A 6,844-nucleotide genomic window follows, 5' to 3' on the forward strand; every position below is an offset into this window, starting at 1 on the left:
ACTGATCCCCGTTCCACCAGCTTTGATTGGATAAGAGACTGATTTCAGTAACTTTCTCCTGATAAGAAGACCGCCAACCATGGACTGATTCTGGCAGGCTTTCAGAGGCTGCACACTTGCATGACTTCGTGTCTTGAAAAGAGCTTTTGACATATAGGACCTAATTATAATACATTTAAGTATTAAATATCCACTCCAAAGTGAACATCGGTAATATGTTACATGCATGTTTGTTCAATACCTATGTGTCAGGATCACCTTTATGAATATTCAGAGTTTCTCCAGTAACCTGTTGAATGTGTATGTTTAACCAAACTGTTCAGCATAAAGCTCCTACCCCAACCACTCCTCCTTTGAAGTGCCCGTCTCTAGTCTTTCTGGAGGCTATCCTTCTCAGCCTATGGGATGGATAACTTGCAGGCTGTAAACCTTTTTTTTTTTTTTTTTTGAGACGGAGTTTTGTTCTTGTCGCCCGGGCTGCAGTGCAATGGCACAATCTCAGCTCACTGCAACCTCCTCTTCCCAGTTTCAAGCGATTCTCCTGCCTCAGCCTCCTGAGTAGCTGGGATTACAGGCACCCGCCACCATGCCTGGCTAATTTTTTTTTTTTTTTTTTTAGTAGAGAAGGGATTTCACCATGTTGGCCAGGCTGGTCTCGAGCTCCTGACCTCAGGTGATCCGCCCGCTTTGGCCTCCCAAAGTGCTGCGATTACAGGCATAAGCCATCACACCTGGCTGGCTGTAAGCCTTTATAAAACATAAAATCTTCTTTCTAAATTTATAGGTCTCATGATTTGTAAAGGTAACAGTGGTTAAGAGAAATTCTTTTCATTTAGAAAAATTTCAATCTTGGCTCTCAAAAAACATCACAATAAAATGTTATCACTGCTAAGTCATCAAATGCTATGTGGCAGGGCAAGGTAGGATATTCTGCCATTTTGAACAAAAATTCATGGACTAACAACAGTTAAGTCCATGAGGATGAATGAATTTTATCATTGATACTGCAGATTCAATAATACCTGTACATGGTAAGTTCAAATGTTTTCCACAAACGATCTGTTTTTTAATAATCAAATGATGTCATAACCATAGGATTTAAACACCTTATATTTTCTTTTTTTTTTTTTTCTTTTTTATTGATCATTCTTGGGTGTTTCTCGCAGAGGGGGATTTGGCAGGGTCACAGGACAATAGTGGAGGGAAGGTCAGCAGATAAACAAGTGAACAAAGTTCTCTGGTTTTCCTAGGCAGAGGACCCTGCGGCCTTCCGCAGTGTTTGTGTCCCTGGGTACTTGAGATTAGGGAGTGGTGATGACTCTTAACGAACATGCTGCCTTCAAGCATCTGTTTAACAAAGCACATCTTGCACCGCCCTTAATCCATTCAACCCTGAGTGGATACAGCACATGTTTCAGAGAGCACAGGGTTGGGGGTAAGGTCACAGATCAACAGGATCCCAAGGCAGAAGAATTTTTCTTAGTACAGAACAAAATGAAAAGTCTCCCATGTCTACCTCTTTCTACACAGACACAGTAACCATCCGATTTCTCAATCTTTTCCCCACCTTTCCCCCCTTTCTATTCCACAAAACCACCATTGTCTTCATGGCCCGTTCTCAATGAGCTGTTGAGTACACCTCCCGGATGGGGCGGCTGGCCGGGCGGGGGGCTGACCCCCCACCTCCCTCCCGGACAGGGCGGCTGGCCGGGCAGAGGGGCTCCTCACTTCCCAGTAGGGGCGGCCGGGCAGAGGTGCCCCTCACTTCCCCGACGGGGCGGCTGGCCCGGCGGGGGGCTGACCCCCCCACCTCCCTCCCGGAGGGGGCGGCTGGCCGGGCAGAGGGGCTCCTCACTTCCCGGTAGGGGCGGCCGGGTAGAGGCGCCCCTCACCTCCCGGACAGGGCGGCTGGCCGGGCGGGGGGCTGATCCCCCCACCTCCCTCCCGGACGGGGCGGCTGGCCGGGTGGGGGGCTGACCCCCCCACCTCCCTCTCGGACGGGGCGGCTGGCCGGGCAGGGGGCTGAACCCCCCACCTCCCTCCCGGACGGGGCGGCTGGCCGGGCGGGGTCTGACCCCCCCACCTCCCTCCCGGACGGGGCGGCTGGCCGGGCAGAGGGGCTCCTCACTTCCCAGAAGGGGCGGCCGGGCAGAGGCGCCCCTCACCTCCCGGATGGGGCGGCTGGCCAGGCGGGGGGCTAACCCCCCCACCTCCCTCCCGGACGGGGAGGCTGGCCGGGCCGGGGGCTGACCCCCCCACCTCCCTCCCAGACAGAGCGGCTGGCCGGGCAGAGGGGCTCCTCACTTCCCAGTAGGGGCGGCCAGGCAGAGGCGCCCCCCCCACCTCCTGGACAGGGCGGCTGGCCGGGCAGGGGTTGATCCCCCCACCTCCCTCCCAGACGGGGCGGCTGGCCAGGCGGGGGGCTGATCCCCCCACCTCCCTCCCGGACGGGGCGGCTGGCCGGGTGGGGGGCTGACCCCCCCACCTCCCTCCCGAATGGGGCGGCTGGCCGGGAGGGGGGCTGACCCCCCCACCTCCCTCCCGGACGGGGCGGCTGGCCGGGCAGAGGGGCTCCTCACTTCCCAGTAGGGGCGGCCGGGCAGAGGCACCCCTCGCCTCCTGGACGGGGCGGCTGGCCAGGCGGGGGCTGACCCCCCCACCTCCCTCCCGGACGAGGCGGCTGGCCGGGCAGAGGGGCTCCTCACTTCCCGGTAGGGGCGGCCGGGCAGAGGCGCCCCTCACCTCCCGGACGGGGCGGCTGGCCGGGCGGGGGGCTGACCCCCCCACCTCCCTCCCGGACGAGGAGGGAGGACGCTCCTCACTTCTCAGACGGGGTGGCTGCCGGGCGGAGGGGCTCCTCACTTCTCAGACGGGGCAGTTGCCAGGCAGAGGGTCTCCTCACTTCTCAGACAGGGCGGCCGGGCAGAGACACTCCTCACATCCCCGACGGGGCGGCAGGGCAGAGGTGCTCCCCACATCTCAGACGATGGGCGGCCGGGCAGAGACGCTCCTCACTTCCCAGATGTGATGGCGGCCGGGCAGAGACGCTCCTCACTTTCCAGACTGGGCAGCCAGGCAGAGGGGCTCCTCACATCCCAGACGATGGGCAGTCAGGCGGAGACGCTCCTCACTTCCCAGACGGGGTGGCTGCCAGGCAGAGGCTGCAATCTCGGCACTTAGGGAGGCCAAGGCAGGCGGCTGGGAGGTGGTTGTAGCGAGCCGAGATCACGCCACTGCACTCCAGCCTGGGCACCATTGAGCACTGAGTTAATGAGACTCCATCTGCAATCCCGGCACCTCGGGAGGCCGAGGCTGGCGGATCACTCGCAGTTAGGAGCTGGAGACCAGCCCAGCCGACACATCGAAACCCCGTCTCCACCAAAAAAATACGAAAACCAGTCAGGCGTGGCGGCGCACGCCTGCAATCGCAGGCACTCGGCAGGCTGAGGCAGGAGAATCGGGCAGGGAGGTTGCAGTGAGCTGAGATGGCAGCAGTACCGTCCAGCTTCGGCTCGGCATCAGAGGGAGACCGTGGAAAGAGGGGAGAGGGGAGAGGGGAGAGGGGAGAGGGGGGAGGGGGGAGGGGAGAGGGGAGAGGGGAGAGGGGGGAGGGGGGAGGGGAGAGGGGAGAGGGAGCTCTCAAACACCTTATATTTTCATAAGCATTGTAAATCTGTCAAACTAAGCCTTTCTCTTTTTATATCATCAGTTGCAATATAGCAAAGAGATTCTACTTCAGGTGTACTTAATTAGTGTTTTTTCACCTTCTTTAAAAATATTCTCAGCTGTTTTGGAGCTAATTCTTCAGTCCATTCAATCATTGACTCCTTGAATATATAGGAACAAATGAGCAACATCAATAACACCTGTCAATTCAGTACAAGCTAAGGAAAACCATTCAAAATCACTTGCCTTGCTTTTTTTTTTTCTAATCAAAAAAAAATTTTTTTTTTAGAGATGGGATCTCCTGTGTTGCCTAGGCTGGATTTGAACTCCTGGGCTGACTCAGTTCCCTGAGTAGATAGGACTACAGGCATAGGCCACCTCATGTGGCTAACTTGCCTTGTTTTACTATGGATGTTGTTTCCTGTGTCCTTAACACTTTAAGCAGCTGTTCTCACCTAGAGGCTAATGGTTTTAAGTAAGTTTCTTTTTCTTTTTTTAATTTAAAAATTAAAAAATTTTTAATTAACTTTTTTAAATTAAAAAAATTATTAATTATTTTTAATAGACAGGATCTTGCTATGCTGTCCAGGCTGGTCTTGAACTCCTGGTCTCAAGTGATCCTCCTGCCTTGGCCTCCCAAAGTGCTGGTATTACAGGTGTGAGTCACTGCACCTGGCCAAGTTTATTTTTTCTGTATACATTTCTTCAGCCACTTCAATCAAACATTTAATTAACATGCTATAATGAATGACTTTTCTTACTAGGCTAACAAATGAGGCACTTGGAAACTTACTTTAGTTACAGCCTCACTTTCTTTTTTTGTGAGGAAATTCTGTGTTGACATACTCTTTAATTTCTTTTTACCTTTTCTGACTGATTTTCTGTAATTTGGGAATATTGTGATGACTGCTTATTCTAATAATATTAACATATAGCATTCTTTTAGCACATAAATAGTTTCATTTGCATAGTAAGCGCCAGGCTTTGCCATCGAATTTGATAAAATAATCCATGCTTCATGGTACCTTAGAGATGGGATATTTTAAGTCCAATTCTCTCTCTCTCTCTCTCATTTTTTTCTTTTTAGAGACAAGGCCTGGAGTTACCCATGCTGGAGTGCAGTTGTGTGACTGTAGCTCCCTGCAGCCTCGAACTCCTTGGCCTCAATTGATCCTGCCACCTTACCTTCTGAGTAACTGGGACTACAGTGTGTGTCACCACACCTTTTTTTTTTTTTTTTTGACATGAGGGGTATATGCTGATAATAAAAATAAAATTTTGGGGTATGGCAATAGGCATGCTACTCAAAATGCTGCCAAGTTACAAAGTGTAACTATGATTTGTAATGGATAGCAGCAGTGACAAGTGATGAGAATGGTCTCTTGTCATGACTACTCTGTTATAGTGTAAAAGCAGCCATAGACAGTAGATAAATGAATAAGTATGGCTGTATTCCAATAAAGTTTTACTCATGGACACTGAAATATGAATTTCATATAATTTTGTGTGTCACAAAATATTAAATTTTTTTTCTAGCCATTAAAAATGTACAAAGCATAATTAGCTGTGGACTGTACAAAAGCAGGAAGCAGGTTGGACATGGCTTTTGGGCCATAGTTGGCCAACCCCTGCTAGAGAACATCTATACATAGCAGCCTTTTGAGTAGTTTTGTTCATCTGAGGTCATGAAAAGGAATTAGTATTGGCAGGGTACGGTGGCTAACGCCTGTAATCCCAGCACTTTGGGAGGTAAAGGCGGGCAGATCACCTGAGGTCAGGAGTTTGAGACCAGCCTGTCCAACATGGTGAAACCCCGTCTCTACAAAAAATTAGCCGGGTGTGGTGGCGCATGTCTGTAATCCCAGCTACTGGGGAGGCTGAGGCAGGAGAATAGCTTGAACCCAGGAGGTGGAGGTTGCAGTGAGCCGAGATTGTGCCACTGCACTCCAGCCTGAGCAACAGGAGCAAAACTCTGTCTCAAAAAAACAAAAAACAAAAAAACAAAAAAACAAGGCGGCACAGCTGGCTTGAGCAACTGAACTGGAAACAAGATGCAGGACCCCAACGCAGACACTGAGTGGAATGACATCTTAACGCAAAAAGGGTATCTTACCCCCCAAGGAAAGTCTGAAAGAATTGGAAGAGGAGGCAGAAGAGGAGCAGTGCATCCTCCAGCAGTCAGTGGTGAAAACATATGAAGATATGACTTTGGAAGAGCTGGAGGATCATGAAGACGAGTTTAATGAGGAGGATGAATGTGCTATTGAAATGTGCAGACGGCAGAGACTGGCTGAGTGGAAAGCAACTAAATTGAAGAATAAATTTTGAGAAGTTTTGGAGATCTCAGGGAAGGATTATGTTCAAGAAGTTACCAAAGCTGGTGAGGGCTTGTGGGTCATCTTGCACCTTTACAAACAAGGAATTCCCCTCTGTGCCCTGATAAATCAGAACCTCGGTGGACTTGCCAGGAAGTTTCCTGATGTCAAATTTATCAAAGCCATTTCAACAACCTGCATACCCAATTATCCTGATAGGAATCTGCCCACGATATTTGTTTACCTGGAAGGAGATATCAAGGCTCAGTTTATTGGTCCTCTGGTGTTTGGTGGCATGAACCTGACAAGAGATGAGTTGGAATGGAAACTGTCTGAATCTGGAGCAATTATGATGGACCTGGAGGAAAACCCTAAGAAGCCGATTGAAGATGTATTGCTGTCCTCAGTGCGGCACTCTGTCCTCATGAGGAGGGACAGCGATTCTGAGGGTGACTGAGGCTACAGCTGCTATCACATGCCGAACTTTCTTGTGACAAATGTCTGGATTTTTTAAAAAAGGAAAAAGCAAGAATGAATCCTTCTGGTTTTTAGTTTTGTATAAATTATGTTTCAAATCTTTACATTTTGGAAATAATCATTGCTGGAAATTCTGTTAAATATTTTGGAACTCTTTTTTTTAAATTATAGTATTTCCTCTAAAAAAATTAAAACCAGCCATTAGTAAAAAAAAAAAGAAGAAAAGGAATTAGTATTTTAAAAGAGATTATTCATATTCCTTCTGTGCTGTAGGTTTTGTATTGTAGTTAAATACAAAACTCAGTGATTTCAAAGTTTTAAAAGTCCAATTTCTACAGATAAAAACACATTTGCATTTCTCAGCATACTCAGCATATCAATATACA

At 49.5% G+C, this 6,844-nt stretch overlaps 1 pseudogene; it reads left to right on the forward strand.

Annotated features, from left to right (window-relative positions):
• Positions 1 to 5,631: 5,631 nt before the first annotated feature.
• LOC470874 (phosducin-like protein 3) lies at positions 5,632 to 6,517 on the forward strand (annotated as a pseudogene).
• The last annotated feature ends 327 nt before the right edge of the window (positions 6,518 to 6,844 follow it).

This window comes from Pan troglodytes, chromosome 2 (assembly GCF_028858775.2).
Source record: "Pan troglodytes isolate AG18354 chromosome 2, NHGRI_mPanTro3-v2.0_pri, whole genome shotgun sequence".
Classification (NCBI taxonomy): domain Eukaryota; kingdom Metazoa; phylum Chordata; class Mammalia; order Primates; family Hominidae; genus Pan; species Pan troglodytes.